Raw genomic sequence first — 11713 nt, forward strand, 5'->3', positions numbered from 1 at the left:
GGTGTGGCTGCAGTGGCTATTTGGGATCTACAGGCACCTTTACTTGCACACACAAACAAGCACCCTTTACGATCCCTCTGGCTGTAGCACCCACACAACCGCCAGCTACCCCAGAGCAATTAGAGGGAAGATACATTTAAATAATGAGTTCCCTAGCTCTCTGAGCATCAGTATCTATGGCAACCTCTTGGGGTCCGGGAGCTGCTCTGTTCCGGTTGCAGCCGGTCCCCTGGGCAGTGCCAGCACTCAGGCCCTGCCCACGGAGCAAGGAACAGGGAATTACACAGGAAATAGATGCCCTGATAATCAGCAGAGGGCCCCACTGGGTGGGACCCTTGGCCATTCTGCTGATCTTTGTCTTTGAAGGCTCCGAAAATTACACCATGGGACTACCCCCTGAATGAGAGAAGCTTCCTTCCCTAATTTTGGAATGCAATTTTAGAGTAAAAAGAAAGGTACTTATTTTTCAGGCCTGAGGAAAATGGGCAGTTGAATGTGAAATATTTAAACGCAAGGGGGCTGGCTGATGCTTTTGGAAACAAAGAAAAGTTACCTGCTTTGTTTGGGGATATTATAAAATAAATTTGAAGAGAATTCAGTCTTGCGCCCATGAAGGGTTTTCAATCCATAATCCACAGAACCCTACAAACCATATATACATATTTTTTTCCAGGTAAGACTTTGCTGAAGGAGTCTCTAGCTAAGAAAAATAAGCCCCTGAGAGAAGTTTGGAAAATCACTGGACCAGTGGCTTCTGAGGTCCCCTCCAACTCTAAGATTCTGTGACTAACTTTGGAGAATTAGGGTTGATGAGGTCATGACCTCTCTCCAAGGACTCACAGAAAATTATTTGTGGTGAGATACTTGACACTAGTGAGAAAACATTATAATGGGGATAGAAAAGAGAGGGAAAGACAAATGAAAACATCTAATTCAGCAATTCCCAAACTTAGGAGGGGGTGAGGGATGCCCCTCTGTCCCCTAGAAGACACTGCACCCCAGTGAGGACGACTGGGAACCATGCTGTGGTCCTCAGTGGGAGTGCCGCCCCTTCCCAGCTCCTGGGTCTAGGAGCTGCAAAAAATAAGGACTAAGAACCACAGATTAAATCAATGACTGCAGTATTTTTTTAAAACAGAAACATATTAAGGCGAGAGGCTGTGCTCCTAAAGGACTGAGCATAGGGAATGAGAAGTTAGGGTGTGAAGCTGAAACTATTTGGGGTGAGGGCTGCAGCATATGGTGTGATGAATTGAGGTGCTCGAATTGATTTGTTTGCCTGAAAAAATTAGTCCCTCATGGAACTTACATTTTCAGAATTTCAGGTGATTTGTAGGAGTACATAATTTGAGGCACTCCCTTTACTTTTCCATCTTGAAGACTGGTGCCAAGGGCAGTCTGAGTCCCACCTTCCCACCCCCAAGTGCAGATTAGGGCTCCCTCTGCCTCTGAACCTCTCCATGAAGCCCCTGTAGACAGTGCACTCCTTGAAGAAAGAGGGAACCTGAACTTTCTTCCTGTATCCTCAACACTTACCATGAAACGTGGCATGTAGTAGGTGCTCAGTAAATATTTGTGGAATGAATGAAAAATGGGGGCCAAGAGGCCAAGATATTTGGGCTGAAGAGGGAGCACTGGTGGAGAGGTGACAGAGTTGTCACCTGAGGAAAAGAGGGAGGTCCTAAGGTGAGGGCCCGGCAGCTTGCAGGAGCAGGAAAGACCAGGACAGGAAGAGCAGTGTGTGGGGCCCCCTGGTGGGCAGACCTGAGGCACACCAGGTGCTGCCAGGGAGCAAAGGGAAAGCAAGAATCTGAAGAAAGGTTTGGTCTGAAGAAGATAAAACCATGATTGTAGCTAAAGTTTAGGAAAAGCTTGCCACATGAGACGGTCACTGAGCACTTCATATAAGTTATTCCACTTAACCCTCACCACCACCCTGTGAGTGTAGGAGCATCGGCCTCATTCTGCAGAAGAGGAAACTGAAATTGAGAAAGGTGAAGTGGATTGCCTAAAGGCAAAAAGCTACTCTGTGGTAGAGCTGGGATGATTGATGGAGGGGAAGTGAATATAAAGGGGTAAGGGGGTTAGTAAATGGCTTGGGGCTTCAAAGCAGATATGTTCCTACCACCAAAGAGCTCTAAGTTGATGTTTTCATTATATTTTATTGATTATTCTATTACAGTTGTCCTAATTTTCCCCCTTTGCCCCCTCCAACCCAGCACCCCCCATGCCCTCAGACAATCCCCCCACCATTATTCATGTCCATGGGTCATGCCTACAAGTTCTTTAGCTACTCAGTTTCCTATGCTGTACTTTACATTCCCCGTGGCTATTCTGTAACTACCTATTTGTACTTCTTAATTGCCTTACCTCTTCACCCATCCTCCCATCTGGCAACCATCAAAAAGCTCCCTGTATCCCAGATTCTATTTTTGTTGTTTGCCTAGTTTGATTTTAGATTCAGTTGTTGATAGATTCGCATTTTTTGTCATTTTATTGTTCATAGTTTTGATCTTCTTTTTCTTAAATAAGTTCCTCTGACAGTTCATAAAATAATGGTTTGATGATGATGAACTCCTTTAGTTTTTTCTTGTCTGGGAAGCTTTTTATCTGCCCTTCAGTTCTAAATGATAGATTTGCTGGGTTGAGCAATCTTGACTTTAGGTCCTGCTTTTCATGACTTTGAATATTTCTTGCCAGTGCCTTCTTGTCTGCAAAGTTTCTTTTGAGAAATCAGCTGAGAGTCTGATGGGAACTCCCCTGTAGTTAACTAACTTCTTGTCTCTTGCTGCTTATAAGATTCTCGTTATCTTTAATCTTTGGCATTTTAATTATGATGTGTCTTGGAGTGGGCCTCTTTGCATCCATCTTGTTTGGGATTCTCAGTGCTTTCTGGACTTGTATGTCTATTTCCTTCATCAAATTAGGGAAGTTTTCTTTCGTTATCTTTTCAACTAGATTTCCAATGTCTTGCTCTTCCTCTTCTCTTTCTGACACCCCTGTGATGCAAATGTTGGACTTCTTGAAGTTGTTACAGAGGCTGCTTATACTGTCCTCACTTTCGTAGATTCCTTTTTTCTTCTTCTTGTTCTGATTGGTTGTTTCTTGCTTCCTTATGTTCCACATCATTAATTTGATTCTTGGCTTCATCCACTCTACTATTGTTTCCCTGTAAATTGTGCTTTATTTCAATTAGTGTATTCTTCATTTCTGACTGGATCTCTATGCTCCTGAGGTCCTCACTAAGTTCCTTGAGCATCCTTATAACCAGTTTTGAACTCTGCATCTGATAGATTGCTTATCTCCACCTCGTTTAGTTCTATTTCTGAAGTTTTGATCTGTTTCTTCATCTGGGTCATGTTTTTGACTCCTCGTTTTGGCAGCTTCTCTGTGTTTGTTTCTACGTATTAAGTAGAGCTGCTTTGACTCCTGTCTTCATAGTGTGGCCTAATGCAGTAGGTATCCTGTAGGGTCCAGTGGCACAGCCTCCCCTATCACCGAAGCTGGGTACTCGAGGTGCACCCTTCTTGTGGGCCGATCAACCACCCTCCTCTTGTAGTTGAGCCTTGGTTGCTATTGAAGATTAATGGGAGGATTTATCCAGGCCAGTCAGCTGCAAGGATTGGCTGTGACCATTGACCACCCATCTCCACCCTCTATGGAGGATCAGCTGAGCAGGGGCGGGGTGGTGGTGCTCTTGATGTGGTCTGTAGCTATTCACTGGGTGCACTGGCCCTGGGGTTTCCTGGGTGGTGCAGACCAAGTTCAGCCCCCCACTTGTGTTTTTCCTGAGGCCACTCTGCCTGAGCTGTAAAACAATTTAAGATAGCTGCTACTTGTGCTGGGCTTGAAGATTTCCAGATGAAGCCAAGCTGTGAATCTAGGCTGGCTGCTGCTAATGTCAGGCCTGGGGCTCACTGAGGCCAGCTGTTATTTGATAAGATTTAGGAAGTTGTTAAACATGAGCCAAGACCACCCTTTCATATGGAAAAGCATCTTCGGTTGGGCCCATAAGTTGGGTGGGGCAGAGAGTCTCAGGATCTCCAAGGCCAGTCAAATAGTTAGTCAGGTTGATGGAGTCACGGACACGGCACCAGCTTGCTGGCTCTGTGGGGGGAGGGCTCAGCAAAGGGACAAGGGCCTCTCTCACCTTGATGCCGGACTTCAGTTTCCTCCTGTGTACCGCAGGTGCCTTTCAGGCTGCTACCCTGCTGCTGTAGCTGAGAGGGAGTGAGTCTGAGTAGGTGAGTCTGTGTGTGGGTTCTTTAAGAACTGCTCGGGGCTCCAGAAGTTTCTTCCATGGAATCAATTCCCGCTGGTTTTTGTAGCCGGAAGTTGTGGGAACTAACCTTCCTTGCATTGGAACCGTGGGCTGGGCCCTGGTTTGGGGCTGGGACACCTGGTTTTGGCTCACTCCCAAAATATCCCTCCTGAATTTTTTTATCCACCACACATGGGTGATGGACCAGTCCAATCTGCATCAGCACCCTCCTTACCAGTCTGGATGGATTTGGTTTCTCTAATTCTGTAGTTGTCAGACTTCCATTCAACTCATTTTCTGGTGGTTCTGAGTGATGGTAGTTTTATATTTTAGTAGAACTAAATTTTGTAATTTTGACGTGGTTATGCAAAGAGGGAAGCCATGTCTGCCTATGCTGCCTGTAGATTGATTCTTAAACCCAACGTGGGTTTTTCCTAATCTAGTCCCAGTTCTGAATCCAGGCACTCACTCAGAGGTGACATTCATTTACTCAGTCATTTCATATCATTTTATTGAGCACCTTCTTTGTGCCCAGTCATTTGGGAAAAAGAAGAGAACAATCCCATAAAACTCCTGTCCTCAGAATTTACATACTTGTCGGCAGACAATGGACCTAGAAAGAGGTCACTTTAGACTTGGAGTAAGAACATAAAAGAAAGCGACTGGCTAGAGAGTAAGGGAGGAAGGTGGCAATAGAGGATTTCTTTTATTTTTTTAAAAAGATTTTTATGTATTTATTTTTAGAAATGGGGAAGGGAGGGAGGGAGAAAGAGAAACATCAATGTGTGGTTACCTTTCATACATCCCCTACTGGGGACCAGCCCCACAACCCAGGCAAGTGCCCTGACTGGGAATTGAACTGGCGACCTTTTGGTTTGCAAGCTGACGCTCAATCCACTGAGCCACACCAGCCAGGGCACTTTCCTGAACTGAAGTTTTCAAACAGGGCTGCTTTCAGAAAGTGACTTTTGAGGGCGATCTAAATGATGATAAGGAGGTAGTCATTTGAAGATCTGGAACAAAAAGCATTTCTGATGGAAAGAACAGCCGCAAAGGCCTGAAATGAAAATAGTCACAGTATATTTCAGGGTTGGACCGAGTGCTGGTGTGGCAGGAGCAGAGTGGGCACAGCAGGAAGAAGAAGAGGAGGAGGAGGCCCTGGAGGCCCTAGTAAAACCCATTATCCTGGCACAGCCACCCTAGTGCTCCTTCCAAACTCCATAGGTCACAGGGAGTCCACAAGGACAGGCTGCCTCCACGCTCACAAAGGGTGAGACCTGATTCCCGGCTCAGTGCCAGAAGGTCCCTTTATCAAGGCCGGACATAAATGTGGACCTGGAGCTGGAAAGGATGCTGTTCCTGGGCTACCACAAAGGTGGGCAGTGGACATGGGCTCAGGATTACTTCTCAGAGCTCCAGGGGCTCTGGGGGTGGTGTGCTGGCGGAGTCTGCAGAAACGGCCAGTGTCCCCTTGGCCCCTTTAGACAACAATGTCCCTGCTCTAGGTAAGCTTCAGTCCTAACTCCCATAGGGGAAAGCAAGATGGGCCAGAAATAGGTCCTGTTTTAAAGGAGCTTCATTCACTGGGGGCAAGAGGATAAGCCTGGAAATAAAACAATGATTCAAGAAAAAAGATTAGTAGCAGAGTCAGCCTCTGGATCTTTGTACAGATGGCTGCTTGAATCCTACTTCCCTTCCCTCTGCCCATCCTCCAGTTCTCTGCTCGGGTGTCGCTTTCCCATAGCACTGCACCCTGGAATCCTGACCAGGCCAAATCCTTGTAATGACAGCCCTCAAAGTGCCATCCACCACTTCAAAGCACTGCCCATGAGGATAGGGTCTGTGTCTGTGTTCATGCTGGTATCCTCAGTGCCTAAAGTTTTGGGAGCGTAGTAGGTGCTACAGGGGCTCAGAATGGTTTTATCCCAAGATGTGCCTCTGTGGTATGTGGAGTCTTTTGAGCTAAAGGCAACTGAGACCCTTCAGGCTCAAGAGAAACTTCTGCCCCTACCCCTTATGATGGGCCTTGCCCATAATAAGAGATTGTCAGAGATAAGCTTTTTTTGATGTTTTTATAGGATAGACAAAGTTCTAAATACTGAACATCTGAACATCGGCCCCCTACAATGACCTGACGAAGCTCCGGGACACCTTACCTCACTCATCCCTAGCTCAGAATGCCATATGTAACTCACTTTAACTTTCCGTCCCCGCATGTGTGTGGGTCTCCGACTCAGGTATGTGGGGTTTCCAAATGTATACATGCAATTAAATTTAGTTATTGTCTCTTGTTAGTGTCTTTTTAAAATTGAATTACTAGATCAATAGAAAGAATCTGGAGGGTAGGGGAAAGCGTCTTTCTCCCCCACGGTACGCAGTAAATTCATGGAAGGTAAAGGCAAAGTACTATGGGAATTGTAAAGGGAGAGGAATCAGGTAAGCTGGAACAATCAGAAAAGACTTCGTGGAGGAGATGTAAGGAGGGGGAGGATGTTGGCAGGTGGAGGTGGAGGTAAGGTAAGGCATTGCTGGTGAAGAAGAGAGTGTGCGTCAGGCCCTGAAACACTGAGGACTTGGCCGGTGTTTGGAATACTGAGTGGTGAGGAGAGTGGGAGGGGAGGGTATGGAGGAGGCGGGACCAGGATGTGAAGCTGGGGACCATCGGAAGTAGACACTTTCTGACTGGGTGGGCTTACAGGCCAGGCAGAAATGGGCCTCAGAAGGACCAATGTCCACCTTCCTGGTTTCCCGAGCAGGTCCAAAGGCTCTTAGGTTTCAGACCTGAACTAAACATATTATCTACCCGATATTCCCACTGGAGTGTCCTGCTGTCCCCTCAAATTCAACGTGATCCAAATCCAAAGTAATCACATTGAGAAGCAGTGTGACATGGCGGTTAAGAACCCTGAAGCCAAATCCTGGCTCTACCTGTAACTGACTGTGAGGGCCTGGGGGTTTTAACTTCTCAGTGCCTTAGTTTCCTCACCGACAGAATGGGGATAATGATAGTGCTCACCGCACAGGGTTTTATGAAAAGTAAATTATTAGTACATAAGATGAGTAAAACAGTGTCTTTCATAGTCGTGGCTCAATAAATATTAATTATTATTATTTTTAAAATGATATAAATTTTATTTATTTTTAATTGAGTTTGAGAGAGACAGAGGAAGGGAGAGAGAGACAGAAGGATGGGGGGTGGGGAGGAAGAGAGAGAGAGAGAGAGCGTGCGCGCGCGCAACCTGTTGCTCCACCCACCTATGCATTCATTGGTTGCCTCTTACGTGTGCCCTGGGCGTGGGTGTCTAACCCACAACCTTGGTGCATTTGGTCAATGCTCTAACCAGCTGGGCTACCTAGCCAGGGCTAATATTAATTATTATAATTATTCCCCGAGCCATCCTTGACTAGTTGTCTTCTCCAGTTCTTTTGGCTCTGATAGTGACATGATTATCCTGCCAATGATCTAGGTTCAGACGCTTGGAATCAACTTCGACTTATCCCTTATCTCGCTTAGGGGCCAGAGCTGGGTTTGAATTCTGCCACTTACTAGTTGTGTAACCTTGGGGAAGTTACTTAAACTCCCTGGGCTTTATGTTCTTCAGCGGTAAAATAGAGATGCCTTAACTCTCACTATAGGGCTGTTATAATAATTTAATGACAATATTTAAAGGCGAATGGCTCAATGACTTATGTTCAATAAATGGTAGTTATTACTGTCATCTTGTATATCATTAGGAACCAGCACCAGTATATTTTCTCCTTTAAATATCTTCGTATTCATTCCATTGTTCGAATTTCCCTCCCACCATCCTAGACTAGGCCTGCCTTGCCCTCCGGACTTACTACAGCAGCCCTCCTAACTTTGTCAATTCCATTTCCTTCCTCCCTCCCTCCCTCTCCCCACCCCCTTCTAATTGAATTTCCACTCTTTTCAGGACACTGTCTCAGTGCTGAGGAAGAGCAATAGACAAAAACAAATGCTGTGTCTGTCCTCAAGAAGCTACCTTCTCTTGAGAGGAACAAACTATAAACAAACAAATATTTAATATATGAGTTGGTGATAAGTGCTATGAAGAAAATTAAAACAGGAAAAGGGGATGGAGGTTCTATTTAATATAGGGTGGTCAGGACCCTGGCTGGTGTGGCTCAGTGGTTGAGTGCTGGCCTGCAAATCAAAGGGTCGCCAGTTCGATTCCCAGTCTAGGGCACATGCCTGGGATGCAGACCAGGTCCCCAGTAGGGGGCGTGTGAGAGGCAACCACACATTGATGTTTCTCTCCCTCTTTCCCTCTCCCTTATCCTCTCTAAGAAATAAATAAAATCTTTGAAAAAATTTAAAAGGAACAAATATAGGGTAGTTAGGGAAGACTCCTCTGCCAAGGGGAACATATAGGCAGAGATCTACAGGAAATAAGTCACTTTTAGTTTGTCACAACTTTGCTGTAATGCTGTTTCTTTCAGAGTTAAGTATGAATGTTCATGTATAACTTTCTAGATTCTCTGTAATTCTAGTCACTCTTGTGATTTCGTACTGCTCCCAGAATGCCCTGCTTCTGCAGACATGCTCAACATGCTTAAGAATGTACATTGTAAGATTAACAGTACTTATCTCTGATAGTGCTTTTAGTGTGAATTTTTCCTCTTCCTTAAAAATGTTCTTTCTAAATTTTTACAATAAGATTTTATTTATTTATTTTCAGTGTGAGGGAAAAGGAGAAAAAAGAGAGGCAGAGAGACATCGATGTGCAGGAGAAACATCAGTTGGTTGCCTTTCGCACACCCCCAACAGGGGACCTGGCCGGCAACCCAGGTGTGTGCCCTGACCTTGAATAAAACCGATGACCTTTCCATTCAGAGGCCGGTGCTCAATCCACTGAGCCACACCAGCCAGGGCATGTTCCTTCTAAATTTTTAAATGATGAACAGAGATTACCTGAATAATAGCAACAGTTAGAGTATACTTTCTCCTTATCATCTTAATTTAATCTTTACATAACTCTGCAATGTAAAATTAAAATAATTTTTTGCCCTGGCTGGTTTGTCTCAGTGGATTGAGTGCTGGCCTGTGGACCAAAAGATCAATAGTTCAATTCCCAGTCAGGAAACATGCCTGGGTTGTGGGTCAGGTATCCAGCTGCGGATGTGCAAGAGGCAACTGACTGATGTATCTCTCACGCATTGATGTTTCTCTCCATCTCTTTCTCCCTCCTTTCCATTCTCTCTAAAAATAAATTAAAATCTTTTAAAAAATAATTTTTTATTTATTGATTTTTAGAGAGGGGAAGGGTGGGGGGAGAGAAGGAAACATCAATTTGTTGTTCCACTTATTTGCGCGTTCGTTGGTTGCTTCTTGTCGTGCCCTAACTGGTGATCAAACCTGCAACCTTGGTATCTCAGGCTGATGCTCTAACCAACCAAGCTACACAGCCAGGGCCTGCAAGGTAAATTTTATAAGCCCATTTTACAGATGAGAAAACTGAGGCGCAGAGAAGTTGTGTTGATCCACTGACCTCAGCTCTTGCTATGTTTGGCACCTAATGACAGGCCTGCTGTATGATTTTTTTAAATTTAGTTTTTCCTTCTCAATCATACATAGGTTTCTTGAGGGCAGAGCCCTTGTCTTAAGCTTCTATCTCCCCTTCCCCTCTTCTGATAGCTTTCATCAGAGTTCTGTGTACTGTACTCTGCTTTTTAATGGATTGGTCTGTTAGATGTCTGCTGTCTTTCTATATGCTCCATTATCTTGCTGGGGGTGCCATCTTGTATTCATTAGACCATGACCCAAGGATGGAGAACCTGGAGATGCTTGGGGCAAAGAGGTGAGGAAGCTGGACCTCCACCCCAGAAGGGCAATGATTCTGCTTGTCCACTAGAGGCCGCAGTAGGTCCGGTTTTAGAGAGCCAACAGGGTTGTGGATTACTCAACTGACCCCACCCCAGGAGTCATTTCCAACACCGAGTCTATCCTAGAACCTAAGGCCCCAGGAATAGCCTACCAGTGTCTGTGGCTTCAGTCTCTTCCAATAGATCACCAGACTTCTGGACCTGGGATGAGTTAGCTCCAGAACAAAAGTTGCTGATGGTACACCCTACTGTGTACCCTGTAGCGTGTTAAATAAACTCCGGGACTAACTCAGTGAACAGGACAGACTCTGTTGGCTGCCTTCTCAGCTCTTATGATCTGAGAAAATATACAGACAATTAATCAAAAAATTTTGTATTTGTGGTAGCTGCTGACATGATTTCTGTTCCAGCGTTAGTTCTCCTTGGGCCTCATTTCACTGGGATTGTCCCATAGGATATCTACTTGCTTTAGAGAAATGAAATAAAGATGAGAGGCAGAAAAAAGAGCTTTGCCCACAGTCAGAGAACCACTGCAGAGCTCCCTGCTCTCTGAGATGGAAGGATTCCCCGGGTGGGTGCTGGTGGCAAGGAAGCGCCAGGCCACCTCACCACAGCTTCTCTGCTCCCCTTTCTCCCGTCATCTGGGAGCCTTGCTGATTCCCCAGGTTTAGGAACGTGACCCAGACTGCTGGCTTTCTCACTGTTTCTCTTTGCCTTGTCCTTTTCTTTTCTCCTTTCCCACTGCTTATCAGTCAGTCAATGTATTTATTAAATTTTACATTCAAGGAACCCCCCCTTTTTTTTTTTTTTTTTTTACCCAGAACCATGAGGTCAAGGAAGTTACAACAGAGTTGGGGAGATAAAACCACTAGAGAGAGGGGTAGAGGCAGACAGGTGGACACTCACGAAATGCAGCATTTTGATAAGTGCAAATGGGCTGCTGCAGACAGTCACTGCTGCGGTGGATCCCGGGGGACTGAGGAAGTCTGGGAAGGTTCTCCTCCTGGAGGAGGGGAGCAGGGCCTTCCGGGATGAGCCTTTGATCTGCCCCGTGGTGGGGTTTCTCTGGAAGAGGTATTTTCAAAGAAGAGAGAGGAAGATAAGACACCCGCATGGCCCAGCTGTTCATTCCGCTGTGCCTGGACAAGGGGCTCAGAGGCCCATGTGCTCAACATTCCTGAGAAGCAGCTTCTGAGTCAGAGCCCCAGAAACAGCTGAGGTAGCTTCAGGCGGGAGTCTTGGCTCTCTTTTCTCCTTTTCTGTCCAAAAGCTACTCCCTCCCCAGCTATTTGGATGTGACCAGAAACCCAAGCAGGGCTCTGGGGTGGGAGCCTGGCTCAGCTAGTCTATAAAATGTATTTGGTCCCTGAATCCCCTCCTGGGCTGCAGCCCTGAAGTTAAGGCCTGAGCCCAATGCCACCTATGCCAGGAAGCCCAAGGGGTGAGGGAGACTCACCTGTGCTTACAAGTCACAGCTCCCAATGCAGTCATTGTTGGGCTGCCCCTGGGAAGGGGGTCTTAACTAGGACTTGGCTTGAGTTAAGACAGCAGCATTCCCCTGGCAATCTGCCAGCACCTCCTCACTGGCTGGGCGTGGGGCCCAGGACA

The sequence above is a fragment of the Artibeus jamaicensis genome, unplaced genomic scaffold, assembly GCF_021234435.1.
Source record: "Artibeus jamaicensis isolate MK-2021 breed Jamaican fruit bat unplaced genomic scaffold, CSHL_Jam_final contig_332, whole genome shotgun sequence".
NCBI lineage: Eukaryota > Metazoa > Chordata > Mammalia > Chiroptera > Phyllostomidae > Artibeus > Artibeus jamaicensis.